The 20,187-nt window shown below is 34.8% G+C and overlaps 2 protein-coding genes across 5 annotated transcripts in view; one reads left to right on the top strand and one right to left on the bottom strand.

Annotated features, from left to right (window-relative positions):
* Positions 1-20,187, top strand: part of ODR4 (odr-4 GPCR localization factor homolog) — a 188,341-nt gene that overhangs the window by 91,250 nt on the left and 76,904 nt on the right. For all 4 annotated transcript variants that reach the window (XR_010135196.1, XR_010135197.1, XR_010135194.1 and 1 more), the window contains one exon: positions 1,638-1,755. The gene's annotated coding sequence lies outside the window, so the exon portion shown is untranslated. The remainder of the gene's footprint in view (positions 1-1,637; positions 1,756-20,187) is intronic.
* Positions 1-20,187, bottom strand: part of PDC (phosducin) — a 57,922-nt gene that overhangs the window by 24,346 nt on the left and 13,389 nt on the right. The window lies entirely within an intron of this gene.

Genomic DNA, 20,187 nt, shown 5'->3' with positions numbered 1-20,187 from the left:
TGAATAGACATTTCTTCAAAGAAGACATACAAATGGCCAATAAGTATATGAAAAGATGCTGAACATTACTCATTACCTGGGAAGTGCAAATCAAAACCACTTTAAGATATCACCTTATATCTGTTAGGATGGCCATTATAAAAAAAAAACAATGTCTCTTGTAAATACCATACAGGTATATACTGTCTATTCGATACAGATTGCTAATGTCTCTCTTTTAATTGGATAATTTAGTCCATGTACATTTGTTTTGATGTCTGATAGATTTAACACCTATCATTTTATTTTGTTTTAATTTTTTAATGACATTTATATGATTGAATTTTTGCCTTCTTCTCTTATTACCAAACTTCCTTTTGATTGATTATATTTTCTTTAATCCCTTTACATTCCTTCTTCTATTTGGAAGACATTCATTATTAAAAAATATCTTTCAATGAAATATATTCAAAAAGTGCACATATCATGAGCTCATTGAATTTTCATATTTCACTGCCAGTCACCATTTGTCTTTCTCTGAGAGTAATCATTATTCTAACTTCTAACACCATATAGTCTATAATATGTATATTATATATAAAACATATCTACATACATAGATAGCTCTTAAACATAAGGAAATATGTTCAGTTTTGCTCATAATATGAGAAATGAGAATATGATAAAGTAAAATTATACTGATACCATTCCTGGCTTATCAGATAAGCAAAAATTCAAAAATCTTGGCAACATATTCTGCTGGCAAAATGTGAGATAGCACTTTCGTACACTCCTGGTAGGAATAAAAATTGGTATAAAACTTATAGAGGAAAATTTGACATTATCTAACAAAATTACATATGTTATTACCTTTTGACCTAACAATTCCACTTCTAAGTATTCACCCTGAAAATATATCTCTAACTATATGAAAATGTATATGCACATATTTATTTATTGAAGCATTGTTTATAATTTTACAATATTGGGAACAACCTAAATGTCCATCCATAGGAGGTTGGTTAAATTAACTATGGTACATCCATAGAATGAAGTACTATGGAAGTTTAAAAGAAAAAGATCTCTAAGGCTGATATGAAGTGATTTGTAGAATATGTTGTTAAGTTGGAAAAGCAAAGTTAAATTGTATGAAGTATATATAGCATGCTATCTTTTGGGTAAGAGAGAGAAGGAGATACAAGAAAATATACATATATCTGTTTATTTTTGCAAAAAGAAACGCAGGAATGAAAAACCCAGAAACCAATAAGATTGGTTACCTACTAGGAGTGAGAATCAAGAGTTGAGAATGAGGTAGTGATGCCTCCCCAAGTATAATTTTTCATAGAGTTTTAACTTTTGTAATCTTGCTAGTATTTTACATACTCAAACTAAACCCACAAAATAAATCTAATAAAAATCAGAGGAATCTAAAATGGAATACAAACAGAAACAAGTGAAACTATTTCAAACAAAAATACAACCACATTGAAGATGGGAGCAATGGACCCAGGTTATTTTTTGATATAGTATTTTGGAAACTTAACCTAGGAATAAAGACCAAAAGAACTATACACAAGTACTGAACTTTAATAAGTAGCACTGTTGTTTTTGATGTTGTAAGTTAGTAATATGTTACTGCTTTACGTGTTTTTAAGGATTGGGCAACAAATAAATTGAGGAAGTCTGATTCCTCATTGTTGACAGGAAGACAGCCATGGATTGGGAAAAGATTAGAGTGAATCCTGTGATGTTGGATTGGGATTGAAGATATCGGTATGAATTCACAGCTTGTTCTATCTACCTGCCTGTCAGCTATCTGACTATCTCTCTGTTTATCTATCATCTATCTGTCTATCTATCTATCATCTATTGAACCTATCTATCCACCCATCTATCTATCCCTGTCATCTACCTATGTACGTGTGTACATTTCCCAGCTCTGTGCACTAAGAGGGCCCAAAACAATGATACTCCAGTAGTAGTGAGTATATTTAGTACCAAAATCTTGATTTCTAAACAATGTCTTCACTAAAATAAATCAAGGCATGTTGGAAAAGAAACTAGCTAGGGCTGGAACAGAAAAGTACAAAATGAGCCTAAGATACAATCTTATGCCAAAAATTAAAGCATGCTAAAAAAATCATGGAGATGTATCAGAAGGATACAGGAACCAGCTTGAAAGGGCTCCACTGGTCAAATCTGGAAAAATTTGAGCATCAAAGTTACAATAATAATGGATTTAATCTATAGAATAAAGTAAGGACTTATGAGTATATACTGATATAAATAAATGGGGGAAAAGGAAAATCCCATCTTTATAGTAAAATGCCCACCAAGATGTAGAAGGAATAAAGAGTTAAAAGATGACTATTAGGTAACCATCATGGTAATATTTCATTCAGGTAAGAATTATTAATGGATTCTAAACCTATTGTGTGGCAGTTTGATGAGGAGCAGGATATTTATATAGCCTCAAGTTATTTCCCCACAAATTATGTACAAATTACAAAGGGAAAAAAAATCAAGTTTACAGTGGAAAAACCTGATAGAAACCATCTAATGACATGATCAGTTAAAAATCACCAACAATGAGATGAACTGACATCATGTGCCTTCTGATTCTGAAAAAGGCACAGCACAGCTTCTGTGATATTCTTACCAAAAATATGTAGTCTGAATTTAATCATGAGGAAATATCAGACAAAAACAAAATTGAGGGGCATTCTACAAAGTAACTGGCCTTCTATGGGGAAGGTTGTGAAAGACAGAAAAAGAACTATTTCAGATTAAGGAGATTAAAGAGACATGGCAGCTAAATGCAATATATGATCCTGGATTACAGGATTCTGGATTACAATAGTTCTTGGGTTTTAAGGACATTATTAAGACAATTAGTGAATGTTCTTACTCTTAGGAAATACACACTAAAGTATTTAGAGATAATGGGGCACCACATCTACAAATTTACTCTCTAATGATTCTGGCTAAGGAAAAAAGTGTGTAAAAATACACATTTAAATTTTTTTGTGACTTTTAAATTTGAAATAATTTTAAACGTACCTAAAAGTTACAAGGATAATACATGGAATTCTATAATATTCTTCTCTCAGATCCTTCAATTGTTAACATTTTATCACATTTGTTTAAAATTCTCTCTTTTGTAGTATTCTTACCTCTAGGTGTGCTTGAAATTATTTCAAAGTAGAAAACCACACAAAATTAAAAGAGTCATTTTTTCCTATTTATTTTTGCTTGCTAAGTAGGTTAGCACATGGCAGTGGTTAAGAACATTATTTTTAGAGTAAGAAATGCCCACGCTCAAGTCCCAGTTCTTTTGCTCATTGTTGTAGTGATATCCTTCTCTGGGCCTCTGATTCCTAATCTATAAAATGATAAGAATATTGACTTTATTTCATGGATGTGAGAATCTAATAAATGTAAATTACTTAATATAATAACTAGCATATAGTGAGCAGCTAATAATTTTATTATCAGTATTTTTATTTTTGCTTCCTCTGCTTCCCTCATTTCTATGTATCTTTTCATGTGTCTTAATTCAAATAATTTTAGTGCCTACTTTAAAAACCTCATCCTTTTCTTTAACTCTGGGATGTTCAGGACTCATTTCTTTTATGGGAGACTACAGTTTAGCATGCTCAAACATCTATATATCTTGCCTTTGAATATTAGAAATACATACCTTTATAATGAACGTATTTGTATTATTTCTCTTTGGGGTTATTTATCTGAATTTTTGCTTTGCATTTTGAGTCTATAGTTTGGAACCTATTATTAAAATTTTTTATTAGTATAGGACCTGAACATTTATAAAACTTGGCAAGTATTGAAAAATAAATAGAAAGTATACTATTTATTTTATTGGGTTGGATTATATTTCCTTTAGTTATTTGTTTATGCTTATTCTGTCTTAAATTTTGGCTAATATAAAAATAACATTGAAGAGTTACTTATTGAATTAAGTGAATATTTATTTCTTACTACCATTGCAATACGTTGTTGGCTTACCAGGGTTTACAGTTTCTTAAACTTCAAATTGCTGCTGAGAAAACTTTTGTCAGAAAAGGGCTAGTCAGTGCTATTACAGATATTGTATTACGTGAAATCCTTCACCCAGAAAAAGTGAATTCTATGTATTAGTAAAAATATTACTCATGAAGTTGAAAGTATTTTGTGGCTCAACTCTCTGGAACTGAGCAGATGCTGAGTCTATAATACAGTCAGTTTTACCATAGTTATTCATTCATTCAACTTATAATAGTAAAACCATTAATAGTCCTTGGATTAAATTGTTCAGTGGTTTTTCTCCTTTACAATCCCTGTCACCCAGGCTGGAGTGCAGTGGCACGATCTCAGCTCACTGTAGCCTCGACCTCCCAGAGTTCTGGTGATCTTCCCACCTCAGCCTCCCAAGTAGCCTGAACTACAGGTGCATGCCCCCATGCCTGGTTAATTTTAGTATTTTTTGTAGAGACGAGGTTTTACCACGTTGCCCAGGCTGCTCTCAAACCACTGGGCTCAAGGGATCCTCTTGCCTCTACCTCCTCAAGTGCTTGGATTACAGGTCTGAGCCACCAGGCCTGGCCCTTTTTTTAAGCTAGATTATGTAACAGTCGATTAATTGAAACAACCACCTGGTGGTGAGCAGTTGGTAAAGAAAACGTTAAATAAGGAAATAGTCGTTTATTTTTGACCCCAGCCAAGAGTGACCAAACTTAGGAAAACAAATACATTTGATGTTTTAAAATATCTAAACTCAGTGAATTAAGAAAGCATTTGCTTGGAAATGATTTATCTGACCATCTCTTTGTTATACTTACTCATGGCATTTCTTTGGTAGATTGTTAGCTCCTCAATGGCCAACTCTACTGCAATGGTGTCATGTACGTAGAAGGTTCTTTATTTGTATTTGATAAATCAGTACATTTTAAAGGATGTAATATCAATTAAATCTCACTATAATGGGGAACTTAGAATTGATGATTAGGTATTATTTTATCTTTTATAAGTCTAAATAATGATAATTATTTGAAATGATACTTCAAACTGGTACCTCAAAAAATAGCCAGCTTACATGGAAAGGATTTACCTATTCGAGGAAGAAAAGCACTGTGGTGCCTTCTCAGAGTGCACTGGAGGACAGGGCTTAGGCAAATTGCTTAACATTTCTGTGTCTGTAAAATGTCCCTAAATCCTGTGTCTCACAATTAACAGTTGTATTAATCCATGTAAATGAGTTAATCCATGTAAACAAATTTACAAATGGTAAGTGCCTATGACCTCACTTCTATGGCAGATTAAAGAAGAATTGATGTTTTCAGTTTGTTGAGTTTTTAAAAACTTGTTAGGACACCGGAGCAACTTTTAAACTCCTTACATACTGAACTGGAAACCAGAAGTTCTCTTGCTTCATTACTGAACTTTGAGAATGCTGGTTTTGAAAGATTAGTAAATTGACTTTAACATATTTGGCAACAATTCTCCTATTTATAAAATGCAGCCATATATGTAAAATGTTATCTCAGTTTTCTATTGGTGCTGTAATAAATTACCCCAAATGTACTGGCTTTTAATTTCTATTGTCTGAACAGCAGAAATTTATTCTCTTACACATCTGGGGGCATGAATTCCAAGATGAGTCTTACTGGACTAAAGTCAGTGTTGTCAGAGGGCTAGTTCCTTCTGGAGTTTCCAGGGGAAAGTGCATTCCTGGCCACTTCTGGTTTCTAGAGGCTGCTGGCATTCCTCGTCTCTTGGTCACATCACTCCAATCTCTACATCAGTGATAAGATGGCCTTCTTCCTTTCTCTAGTTAGGGCTCTCTCTTTCTTCATACTTAAAATGACATTTAGGGATACCCAGATTGTGTAGGAGAATCTCTCCATCTCAAAATTCTTAATTTAGTTAAATCAGCAAAGTCTCTTTTTGCCAAATAAAGCAATATTCACAGGCTACAGGGATTAGGATCTGAATCTCTCTGACGGTCATTATTCAGCCTACCATGAATGTGTTTTGGAAAGGTATTATCTCCTGTTTCTATTATTAAATGTAGTTTGAGCAGTTTTTATGAATTGATGGCACTGGATTTCATTTCAAGACAGAGTAAGTCTGTTTTGAAATGTGCAATAATTGCACATTGGAGAATTGTGCAAGAATAACTTTACAAGGGCCACATAGTGGGTGGGAGGAAATACATCGCTATACCTTCCTGACTGACCAAAATGATGGTTTAAATTAAACTAAAGGCTTGATTCTAACAACAAGAAAATATAGCAGGACCTCAAATAACTTCGCTCCATTCAATGTCATTTCGTAACAATATTGATGAGATAAAAAAGTAATAATTCCCAGCCAGGGTCACTGTCTGTGTGGAGCTTGCATGTTCTCCATCTGCGTGGGTTTTCTCCAATTACTCCTGTTTCCTTCCACATCACAAAGATGTGCAAGTTAAGTGAATTAACGTGTCTACAAGATCCCAGTCTGAGTGTGTGTGTAAGTGTGCCCTGCCATGGGATAGTGTCCTGTCCAGGGATGGTTCCCGCCTTGTGCCCTGAACTGCTGGGAGAGGCTCCAGCAGGCAGCCACCCTGAACGGGAATAATTAGGTAAATAATTATCTTGTTTTTATTAATCTTCTTAAATGCATATATACCTCACACTTATTTAAATATTTAATATGGGAAGTATTTTGGTCTTTTTTTAGAGGTTGATGATGTTTTTGTGACCAGAAATATGCCATATAACTCATGTTTATATCAATTAACCTATGGTAAAATCAGTTTTGTTATACATTGTTTTGTTTTGCTTTAAGTCCCAGTGTCCGAAAACCTATCAATGATGTTAAGTGAGGACTTAGTGTAAATTGACACACACAGATTTTGATGGTTGGTTAAGTTTGTATTTCTTCAGCTGGTTAAAAAAAATTAGTGGGGAACTCCTATTTATACACTTAGAGTTCAACATATCCTATTTTTTTCTCTTCCACATACACTCTTCTGAACAGGTTTGTCATTTTGCAACTTTTCAATTTAAATGTTAAATATTTCATCCAAATAAAATATTTTAGGACAGAATATGTAAAAATACCTTGTAGAGTGATTTGCTGAGGATCTTAATTCTCTTTTAGAATAGCTTTAGACTTTAATTATGCTAGGACTGGCCAAAAAATCAGAAATACAAAGCTAAAAAAGATGAAAGAGTAGTGACACAAAAACCTAACAGTTCAAAGCATGTAAGGAGAAAAGCATTTTTTAATGGGTATCTCTGGAGTTTCAAGATAATCACTGAGAAACAGCATTTGAGGTGTCTGACTAAATAATAAAAATAACTTTATGAATAGTTGAAATTTAGGTTTAAATAAAAACTTTGACTCAACTTCAAAAATACTAAATTTGGCAAGAGACGCCTATAATTACTATCATCAGATGCTGGAGCCCCCAAACCACCATCAAGTTAAATTAAACCTCTGAATTCTGTGTTCATATTTCTGCTTCTTTATGTGGTGGAGGAAAGGGATGTCACAGCTAGTTATGGTAAAGCCTAAGTACTTGCTTTCATTGTACACATTTTTATTTCATTGCACAGATCCAACATAAATATTTAAAACTTAAATTATCCTATAGAGGATGAAATTATCAAGTGAACAATTATTTACAGGGACTTTTTTTTAAAGTAAGGACCCAACTATATAGGAGACAGTGGTGTCAAATTAGACAAAGAGAATTACCCAGGAAATGACAGTGCAAATATGTAGATGTAAAGACTGGACGATGTGGCTGACTTGGGAAAAGCTGAAGTTTTAAAATATCTTATTTAATGTGTTACCCGTATGACCTTTATTAAAAAACAAGATAATAACATACGCAGAACACATCACCATACAGTCATATGGTATGAAGTTAGTCTACCCCCCAATGATGTCATTGTTGGTTTTCAGACAATTCTAGGAAAAGACTGTGGATTGATAAATGTACACTGTGCCTTCTGGTTTTATGGTAGTGAAATTCAGACTACATAAATTGTAATTTGTTTATGTCTGCTGTTTTAGTTAAATTAAAAGAAGTTTGATTGCCTAGACAATGAGTGTTTTGCTTGAATGAAATTTTTTAAAAGAAGCTAGTATTTATAATGTAATGAATCACAAAAAATGTCCCTTTGTAAAAGAAAATTCCAAAACAACAGTAGATTACAGACTGAGCAAAAACAGCCTGAGTGGTAAAGAGGTCAGACTCCAGAGTCAGACAGATGTGTACTTGAATCCTGGCTATGCTACTCACAGCAGTACAATTTGGAGCAAATTACCTAACCTCCACACCCTGGTTTCCTCATTTGAGAAATAATAATAATAACAACAATAACAGCACCAACCTAATAGGTGATTTGTGAGAAGTAAATGTGTTGAAACATAAACTGCATTGCCCAGTGTCTAGCACATTGCTCAAGGAATGATTATTGCTATTGGATCAATTTCATGGTCCAGGTGTCACATAGTCCAGTGCTCTATTTCCAGCAGAGACGGAGAGGAATGTATTGTGGGATATGATGTTTTTTTCCTGCCATTGGCCTTAAAAGCTAAGATCTCTTGATCTAAAAGGCCATCATTCATAACTTCGTCCAAACAATTATTAATCCATTCATTTTTTCTATCTATATCAGATATGCTCAAATGTTTTATAAATTTATTAAATTTATGTGTAAATTTAAAACAACACTTCCTTTAGTCTGACACTCAGGCCACTATGCATTGAAAGCACATCTCCTTGCCCTGGGATTTTGTGATATAGGAAATAAGTCTGGGTATAATTTCTATACTATTCACAACTGAGAAAGTAATATGAACATGTTACTTTTAATGTCAAAAACTGCAATTACTTTTGCACCAACCTAATATTTCAGCTCCTACTGTGTTTCAGGTACTGTGCTAGGCATTTTACATGCTGCATTTCACTTATTCTCCAAAATAGTCTTATGAGGTAGGAAATAGTATTCTTTAAACAGAGTTTACATTTATGAATTCTAGCCATAATACCTTTAGGCACCAATGCTCTAGAGTAAAGCTTCTCTATGTTTTTAGTCAGTGTTCATATATAGCCTTTTAATCCACTATAGTTTTTTTGTATTTGACTACCCAGAGATAGACGTTTAAGGCTACGTAATGAATTTGTTGAGGGCAGAAGGTATGAATTATGAAAGACCTTGATTCCTGTCCTGACACCAGACTAGTGTTGGCCTTGGGTAAGTTGCTTAACTTCGTAGGGCATTTGCTACTTTACATGTAAAATTTAGCTACTTCATAGATTTATTTTGGGGATTAAATGACTCAATTAACGTAATGTAAAAGGTTGGAGATAGAGTCTGATATTTAATAAGCACTCATTTAAGGGTAGTCGTTATTTTTAGTGAACATGCAATGAGCTACTTATGGATAAAACACACATACACACACACACACCCCCAAAAATCATAGGGGATACAAAGCTAAAAATGACATGCTTACAGTGTTTGGACTTACAATTTAGTAAGAAAACAATATGCATATGTGAGAAGGGTCCTCTTTTACAGATATAAACAGGGCTTTGTAAGAGTATAGGAAGCAGTGATAAATTTTTAGTTTGGGGTGCAGCTTGAATGAAAAGAGGTGGAGAAAATAGTACCTGAACTGGATTTTTAAAAATAAATGCATGCTAGTATTTAGAGAAGGGAGTGAGGATTTTCTAGATGCAGGGAATGATATAACTAAAAGCCCAGAACTATGAAGTACAGTATTCAGGGAAGGGTGACTATTATAGTGTGTGGTGGAACTAGGGAATAGAATTTGTGGAGACATCAATTTAGAAATAAGACTAAAAGATATACCCTAGTTTGTTAACTACCTTGCTAAAGAGTTTTAATCTTACTGCCTTATTGTTTAGAAGATTTCTATGTCAGGAATGTGGAAAGTACATTTGGAAAGGTGAAAGAGTCAGTGAAAACAGTTAAGACATTGTACAGATAGTTTAGTTGAAATATGATGAATCCCTGGACAAGGGTAGTGGCAAAAGCAATGGAACAGAGGAATGAATGAATACAAAAGACACTTCAGAGATAGAAGCCAAAGGGATGAATTAATTAATGACAGTGGTGGGAGAGGGGTGAGGAAGGAGTCAAAGATGATGATATTAGTCACTGAGCATCACTGAGTGATACTATTCACTGAGATCAAACCCTCATGAGGGAGGTTCGGGAACAAAGATGATTCTGAACATAATGATATGAAGTACATTTGGGTAGCCCAGGGAGAGATGCCCTAAATACAAATGGAAATTTGGGCCTGAAGCATAAATGAAGAATCTAATATTGTATGTAAAAGAATATTATTATAATTGACAAATATAATTTACATCGAGATACCCTTGAAAACCTCAGATTGCCTTTTGAATTCTTAGTATTAGCAATTTTCAAAATCTAGGTATATAGAACACATATATTCTCTGTATAACCTACAGAGCATTTTAGGTGGAATCTATCTTTTAATACCAGGCTCTTATTTTTTGTTCTAACCTAAATCTATCTATTTAATATCAGCTCTTATTTTTTGTTCTTTTTTTTTTAATAAAGAATACAGTATGGGAGGGTCAGTGATTCTGGAATTCACTTTTGCAAATGCTTTGCCAGAACCTGTTTTATCAGCTCACATAAACCCCACCTGCTGGGGCTTTGTCTTGATTGGCAGTCTTGAAATCCTCTTGTGAGATTTAACTGGGCAGCTTTAACTATAAATAACATTAATTTTCAAGGATGAAGTGCAAAGCTGCAGTCATGGTGATGAGAGATTGTTGAGCCTACCTGCCTTTTTAATCCAGTGTTAGTCCCTAAACCATTTGTCAAGATTTTACATTGTTATCACATATCTAGTACCTTAAAGAATAGTTCATGAAGAAAACTTTTCTTAGAGGGAATCTGAAACTGTCTTAGGATTTAGCTTAATAATATTATTGTTATTTTAATGCTTAATTAGGTAATATTTGGATTACTTTTAATAATTTACAAAATACTTTCACTGACATGATTTCATTGTGATTGTCACAATAAACTGATTGGAGGGAGCATTATTATTATAATTTAATTGATGAAGAAACAGATTAAGAGAGGTTGAGTAACTTGCTCAAGATCCCAGAGCCAATAAAAGTTGGGACCAAGATGTGGACATTAATTTGATTCCACATGGGTTTTTATTCCTATTACTTATATATAGCTATTTTTCTAGTAATATTGCTACATCTGAGATATAATATTCCTCCTTACATATGGACTATATATTTTCTTGTTTTCCACCTTAAAATTCTTAATATCTTTCAATATGTTAAATGTGCAGTTCAAATGTGATCAGCACCTCGGGAAATTTGTATGTTAACTCACCATGTTGATGGTGTCAAGCTTGTAAGATTCTTGTTTGATTTTCTTTTTAAAATATTCTACGTAGCTACATGACTATGTGAAGCTTAAACTAAATTATGTTCTTTGCCATAGTTATAAACAACACATATTTTGGCTTTATTTAAAAAATATTGGGATTACTTTAAGATATGATATTTAAATTTTACTAAAATAGAAAACTAAGAAGAATGAAAAATGACACTGAAATGGAGCTAGAGGTAGAGGAAACAATATGGTAAGTAAATACTGTTGCTTATATCCTGAATCTGTTCTGATTAGACAGAGCACCATGTTGCCCTATTTTTTTTAAGAAAATATTTTGAATATCATCCTTAGGGATTGAAAACTAAAAATTGATCCTTCACCTAAAGTGTGTTGTCTTCTGAGTGGAAAAAAAGGTCAAAGACTAAAAGAGAACCCAGTTTAGGACTCTGCACTGGCCTTTACTGGAAGGAGCAGCTCCACCAGCTGTGGCTGCTTTCTTTACCCTGGTTCAGACACTAGAGCCGTTTAAGGAATCGAATACCATTTCCCTCCATGCATAAATTTGTATTCCTGCTGTTCCTTGAGGTCTTTCCTCGTTACAAAAAGAGAAAAATTTACTTAAATTTTTAAATTCTACCTACTTAGGAGGTATTCAAAGGGATCTCAGAATGTTTGTTTTATATGTTCGTAATCACTGACAGAAACAAGTGATTCCACAGGAGATTTGAGTGTAGATATTGAAAGATGTCTCCTGTGGAAAGAAGAGCTATTACATTACAAAGAAGCATGAACCTGAAAAAGAGTTCACCAGAAAAGAACCAACTAACAATTGCTTTCTCAGAGATAAGGAAAAAAAATTTATATGATCACTTACTTGGTTAACTTTCTAATGTTCGTTTTTACAGTTTGGGAAGGTTGGACTTAGATTTTTGAGAGTTGTAAAAATCTCTTCCTTATCTGGGAGCACATTATTTTGGTTATGTTTCTTGCTTTTACATTTATTTAGTGTATTCTAAACATTTCAAGACACACAATCAGTAAGATCATTAGAAACAGAATATGGCCCTTTCCTCATCCTGGCCACAAAGAGATAGAGCACTCTATTTAATATTTAGCAGACTCATTAGTATTTTAATACTATTTGATATTTCTATGTGCAGAATTTTTTATTTAAAAAAGTGAGAGTTTTTGTGGTAAAGTCATAAATGTTAAAGTCCTTTGAAAACAAACTTGGTCATTCTGATATTTGCTTTATTTAATCTATAAAGTCTGATAAAATTTTTCCTCTTTATTGGATATTTTTTATATTTTAGTTTCAGTTAAAGAGCCAGTCTTACATGCAGTTCGTCAGCAGCCCAAGTTTATCTTCAGCTTCTTTCCGCTTTCCCTGTCCATGTTTGGCTTCTCTTACTAAATGATCTTTTCTTGCCCAGGCTGGGAACTCTTCTCAGCAGTGCTGTATCCTTTGGGCCACCCCTCTATCCTCCTGTCCATAAATTACTACCTGTAGCTTGACCTCAAGGCCTTATTTACTGCTTTCCTTTTGACATTAAGTATCCTGATTAATTAATCTGTGCTAAGGAACTTGTGATTTATAGTGTCTTATCTCTCCAGATAATGCTGTATTTTGATATTTCAAAATCAAACTACCAGAGACATCATACTGTAAGTAGGAAAAAATGTATTAATGGCAGGAATCCTAGGCTCTAGGGCAAGCCAGTTTGAAAGATCATTTGGAGCCACTGAGAGGTCTTTTGGTGGCTTCGGATCACATATTCTAGGCAATTTCCTACATCATCTAGGGTGGAATTTTGATGCTCTGTTTTTAGTTTTTAACTCCATAGTCAATGAAACTATCATAAAAATTTATGGTCAAAGGAGAATTTTAGCCATTCCCATTTCTTTTGCGAGCCAAAGAACTGTTTATCAAGGACCATACTAGAGATTCACCTTGATTTTTGTTGTATGACACATTTTATCTTACCAAAACAGGCTGTATTCACATTAATAATTATTTTTATTTTTATTTTATTTATCTTCTTCTTCTTTTTTTTTTTTTTTTGATACGGAGTTTCACTCTTGTTGCCCAGGCTGGAGTGCAATGGCATGATCTCGGCTCACCTCAACCTTCACCTCTCGGGTTCAAGCAATTCTCCTGCCTCAGCCTCCCAAGTAGCTGGGATAACAGGCTTGCGCCACCATGCCCGGCTAATTTTGTGTTTTTAGTAGAGACGGGGTTTCTCCATGTTGGTCAGGCTGGTCTCAAACTCCCGACCTCAGGTGATCTGCCTGCCTCGGCCTCCCAAAGTGCTGGATTACAGGCATGAGCCACCGTGCCCAGCCACATTCATAATTATTAATAGAGGTCTTTAAATTTAGTCTTAAATGCATGTTTCTAGAAGGATTTAAAAATGGTAGCACTTGTCAGGTTGTATGACCAAATAGGTAAATTATATATGCCCCTGGAGAAATTTCAAGACTTTTTTGGTTATTTTTAAATATTATTATATGCCACCATTCTCTATTAGCATATTAAGTTCCAGAGGAAATAGAACATTTCTGATACTGCCTACTACTAAATTGTAAATGCATGTAAGACCTGTAAATACCCAGTATTGTAGATACCTGTACTCATTGAATAGAAGTAAGCTAAGGACATGTGAAAATCACATTGATGTTTTGAGGTCACAGGTAAAAGTTGATTTGAAAATGGTCAGTGAACAGTTGGGGGAGTAGCTAGTCTCGGCTCCTCTGAGTTTTCGGGCTTGGTGGCCTTTGCTAGGAGCCCACTCTACTTGCAGTTCACAACGTCTGTCACGTGAGGGCAGCATAATCACATACAGGCCGGCTGTCTGGTTTGACCTTAAGTCAGAAGAACTGATTCCAAAGGAAACCACATAGTAACATGTAAATGCAGTCATTTTTTTTCCTTTTATACACATTGCTCAACTGATTAAAATACAATATGAAATATTAGGGAGAAAAATACTTTTAAATATTTTCTGTGATTGAATATCCTTATCAAAAGGATCTGTGTGATTTGCATTAGAAAAATAATTTGCAATTATGACTTTTAAAAATTGTGTTTTAAAAGGAACACACACACAAACACACCCAGAGAGTGAGAGACTCTCTTTCCTGTTTTTTGTGGATGGAACAATACATAGCATTTGAACACTGTTGTTAGGCTTTTTATGCTTCACTCACCATGATATTTTGGGCAAGTTAACATTTCTATGCCTTAGTTTCCTCAACTACATGGGAGTAATCATAGTTTGCATTCATAGGATTGTTAAGGATTAAGTGAGATAATGCAGGTAGACCAATTTAAATATACTGTACACATAAGTGCACTATAAATAGTTTGTATTATATTGTCATACACTGCATAATGATGGTTCAGTCAACAACGGATTGCAAATATAACAATAGTCCCCTAAGATTATAATGGAGGTGAAAACTCCTATCACACAGTAACATTGTAGCCACCATAACATCTTAGTGTAACACACTACCTTTTCTATATTTAGATATGTTTAGATACACACCTACTTTCTATTGTGTTACAGTTGCCTACAGTATTCAGTAGGGTAATATGCTGTACAGGTTTGTTGCCTAGAGGCAGTAGGCTATACCATATAGCATAGGTGTGTAGTAGGCTAGTACCCGCACAGTATGTACATCTAGGTTTGTGGTAAATCCACCGTTTGATGTTGGCACAGTGACAAAATTGCCTAATGACACATTTCCCAGAACACATCTTCATTGTTAACGGACACATGAATATTCAAATACTGAATTTTTAAAGTATAGATTTTGAAAAACACCTTCTTCCATGTGGAACTAGGAAACTATCAGAGACCAATGCACAAGACAGAATTGAGTAAGATTCTTAGACTGTATTTTCCGGTATTTTGTCACAAATATTCTGGAAAAAAACATGTTTGAAGGAGCTACTGAGGAGATGAGGAGGGGGAAGTACAAATAGAAAGCTTAAGATTTAGTGCAAATTACAGTAGAGATTTCACATGTGCTTTTTTTGTTTGTTTTTGTTTGTTTGTTTGTTTTTTTGAGACGGAGTCTCACTCTGTCACTGAGGCTGGAGTGCAGTGGCACCGTGTCGGCTCACTGCAACTCCCATCTCCTGGGTTCAAGCAATTCTCCTGCCTCAGCCTCCCAAGTAGCTGGGATTACAGGCGCCCACCACCACGCCCAACTAGTTTTTGTATTTTTAGTAGAGATAGTGTTTCACCATGTTGGCCAGGCTGGTCTTGAACTCCTGACCTCAGGTGATCCACCCACCTCGGCCTCCCAAAGTGCTGGGATTACAGGTTTGAGCTGCTGCACCCGGCCTCACATGTGCTTTTATGAAAGAATTTTTTCTTCTTAAAGACTTGAACCTTTACTTTTTAGTTGCTAATGGGGTGATGATTCTTTCCTACTTAGGAATTTAATTATTATTCAGGAAAGCAATATCATGGTAAATAAGACCCCGAAGAGATATTTTTAAAAGGAGAAAATTCAGGCTTAGGAAAATCATCTGTTTTCAGTTTGTTCAGGTTTTTACTTGTTAGGACAGAGTGATGACTTCAGGTTTTTCACATGCCAGACCTGCAACTGGAAGTTGGACTCAGTCTTGTTCAGCTTTTAATTCATATGCAGTAAAGCAGTTAGCAAGAACCTAGAGTGCTTAAAAGAGCTTAAACTTTCTGGGGCTAGAAGACCTGCACCGAGGAAGGTGAAACTATCAAGTGCCAAAGTGAAACTATCAAGTGCCAAAGTGAACGGGATACAGTATAGAGGAGGAAGAAGGAAAGGCAAGGTAGAATGATTAGGAGGTATAATTCAAAGTAGGATTTAAATGTGCCCTTCAATATTGATTAGGATTTGGAGAGAAGTTGGAGGAAGAAGAATACTTAGGTGAGACAGGCTGGAGTTCATGGCTAAGAATTCCATGTTGATGCTGGAGCTAACAGAATGAGTGGAATCTATGGGAGAGTTTTAAAAAGTGCAAAAGATCAAACAAGATTGCTGAAGGACTTCTAAGAACAGGGTTGCCTGCTATATAATTTTACAATGATGCCTACTATATAATTTTAAGTCATTTTCATTCCTACAATGTAAGTTTCCTCTGTTGCCCCCAAACTACAGTAAATTTGATACAAACACAAATGCCTTGTGTGATTGGTTTTGGGAAAATCTAGAACAGGGATTGTGTTTAATATTTGAGTTAGTACTAAAGACAGAAGAAAAAAGAGAACATCTGCAGAAAGTGAGAATCAAATAAGATGAAATACTCTCGGAAAACACAGGTTCTGAGCTTGGGGGAACCAGGAGAAAAGTGAGGTCTCAACTCTTCTCATCCAAGAATCCCTGAAGACAACTGGGGGCATGCTCCAACTTTTGGGGATTGGAGTTTAAGTCAAATTGTATTTAAATCTCCAAAGATAGACTGCTCACTCTTCAGTTATACTCAAGTGTCAGAATTATATCGTTTTCTCATCTTTGGTTAGGCTAGATATTTCATGTATCTTAAAATGAGTTCAAAGGGAAGACTGAGGGAGAATAGGGCAACTGTCTTCAGTATGTGAAGGGATTTTCTGTGGAAGACAGATTGGACTTGGTTTGTGTTGCTTCAGATGAGAGCAGTGTGGAAGTTACAGGAAGGCAGGTTTCAGGTTGGCATGGGAAATAACATCTTCTAGTTGACCTCTGCCAGTGACTTTTCCACCACCTCATCACGCCCTTCAATCTTAGGCAGAATTCAGAATTTTCCATAATGGCCCTTTCTTTTTCGGAAATGTACAACCAAGTAAACCTGCCTAGCTGGATTTTTTTTTAATTGGGTAGGTCGTATGGAAATAGCTCTCATAAGCCTTCATATCATTTTTTATAACAATTCATTTTCTGACAAACTTCCATATGTACTTGTAGACTCTATGTTTGTGTATAACCAATATACTGAAGGACTCTCAAGAATCTGAAACACAATCAAACAATATGACAGTGACTTATTAAAAGACTTTTCTTATTCAAGAAAACCACTTGTTTCATAAGAGTGTTGCTAATGAACTCTATTCAACTATTGAGTTTAATTCGGAGCTTAAATTTTTTTTTTCATGCCTCTCATTCCCACCACTGCTGGCTTAATGGCATGTGAATTCCTGGCATTAAAAGTAACAGGCTGAATCTTTAAACTTTAAATAAAAGGAGAATTACATAATTGATCAGAGGCCAAAAATCATAGCCTTTTTGTTTGTTTTTATTCTTAGTAGAATGGCCAAACAATGGAGATTGGCAATGTGAATTACTAGAAATATTGCCCAAACATTTTAGCTGGAAAAATAGTAGAGTAGTTTGTTATTCTTTCCCACTTCAAAACTTATTTTCTATGAAACCAGTGTTATAGTAGATAAGATTCTGGAGAAGTTAAAAAATTTAGAAAGAGAAAGTAATATATATAGTTAGTTTCTGAATATAAAGTTATCTAATAGTTTTATCATAGAACGCAAATTACAAAAAGGGAAGACAGAAGTGTCAGCAGTGAATATGAATATGAACATCTGATTCTTCAACACATCTCTAAGATGAGTTACCATCAAATCTAAATTATGCATAAAAAGTCCAACTTGTGAAGATGCCATCATCGGTTGATCTGAGAAAAACCTCATGAAAAAGATCATAGCCTTAGTTGGACCTCAAAAGATGGATATGATTCCCTGAAAGCTGCATTTAGTCTATGATTTAGCACAAGGTTTTCAATCTTGGCACTACTGACATTTTGGATAGGATAATGTTTGTTGTGGGTTCTTTCCTGTGCATTGTGAGATGTTTAGCAGCATCCCTGGCCTTTATCAACTAGATACCAGTAGCAAACCCCCTCCCCACCCCCAGTTGTGACAACCAAACTTGTCTCTAGACATTGTCTAAGTCCCCTAGGGGCAAAATTGTCCCTGGTTGAGTAACACTGATTTAGCACAAAGGGATAGTAATGTATAGTTAGAGAAACTGTCATTATTTCAATATCTTCACAAGCAAGCAAAGGAATAGTAGTTCAGTTTTGGCATGGTTAAAGAAAATTGCCAAGTTCTTTGAAGGAGCTGACTTGGCTCACACTCCAGGTGGTGATGATAAATCCTAGAAGAATAACACTAGGTAATGCTGATGGTGGGGGACTTTGGCTCTCATAGAAGAGGTATCAAAATGTTACATGCATATTCCTGAGGGCTCAGTGATGACTACTTTTCCTGAGATTCCCTGAATGATATATACAGACGCAATAATTTCTGATGATTCATTAAAATTACAGCTTAGTAATATGAAGCACATAAAATATATTTTAAAGCCTACTCATGTTTTACTTTCTCACCTCAAATACCAAGTGAATTTATACATTTTCCATTTTCATTGATTTCAATAAACTTGTTAGGCATAGGTTTAGTCATATGCCCAGCTGAACAGCAGGGGGTATGACTGTCTTCATTGACTAGGCAGCTTTGCATAGCTTTTAAAGTTTGTATTCAAAGAATTATGAGGTGATGAATGGAAACTTCAACAAAATAAAATACTTACCTTGGGAGAAATAAAATAACAAAATGGAAGGTGGATTAGGACAGCATAAATACTTGTGGATATGCATGAAATGATAAGATATGTCCCTACCTTTGTCACTGATTTCACAGACGCTATCAGAATTTAATACAGGAAATCATTTTTTCTGGCTTAATTTCTTTAAATTATAAAGAACTCGGGATGAATTTTGCATTTTAGCTAGAATAACATATATCGGAACAGGAACTCTGGACTTTATGAATTCATTTAACAAACACCTCTTAAGTACTTACTTAAGTAATTACTGTGAGTCAGACACTGTGATAGATGCTAGAAACTAATGAGAATAGAGAGAGTAGTCAAACCTTATAAGCCACATAGAGGAAGAGCTATATACGAAGAATATAAGTACAACTAAATGTTGTAAATAGTATACAGTGGGGCCACAGAGAAAGAGGGGATTAGTTACACAAGGTAGATACTAGGAAAAATGTGGAATTATGTCATACTTCTATCAGCAGTGTGTGCTGTCTCACTGTACCCTGGCCAGCATGAAGTGTTATCATTTAAAATAAAATTGGTATCTAGTTTTAGTTTGCATTTATGAGCTAGAGATGTCAATTTTAAAATACATATTTATTTTACATTTGTATTTCCTTCTTTGTGAGTTGTGTTTATGCCCTTTAGCCTCATCATTTTAATATTTAATACCCTCACCCCCTACCTTTCCATGCCTGTATGAGTGTGTGCCCTCGCCTCCTACCTTCTCATCCCATTTAATGCCTTCAGCCCCTATCTTCCCATCCTTTGTATGAGTGTGTACATACATCTATGTGCACACTCACATAGACACACACGTTTGCTCTGGTAAAAGTATCCAAAAGAACCTGACTGCTAAATTTAATGAATTAGTTTCATATCTCACTTAATTAGGCATCTTCTAGTCTAGTCTAGTCTAGTACTATCAGTATGCTCCCTTGTTTAAAAATTCTCAATCCAGTGCTTCCTCACCAGCTCTGTTTTGGTTCTTATTTTATGTCTCTGACCATTTCTTCTCAGCCTTCATTTGTGGGTTCTCTTGCTATGTATATCCCTTAACGGTGTTTTTGAGGGCCTTGTCCTTTTTCTGATTCTAGATCATATTCCTGTTTCCTTTTTCATGGTTACTTTTACCAACTTCATCCATTCTGGCTTAAACTGTCCACCTATGTGTTGGAGGCTCTCGAATCCTCATTTC

This window comes from Gorilla gorilla, chromosome 1, assembly GCF_029281585.2.
Source record: "Gorilla gorilla gorilla isolate KB3781 chromosome 1, NHGRI_mGorGor1-v2.1_pri, whole genome shotgun sequence".
Classification (NCBI taxonomy): domain Eukaryota; kingdom Metazoa; phylum Chordata; class Mammalia; order Primates; family Hominidae; genus Gorilla; species Gorilla gorilla.
The sequence above is the reverse complement of the archived record's forward strand: the minus strand, read 5'-3'. Positions and strand labels throughout refer to the sequence as shown.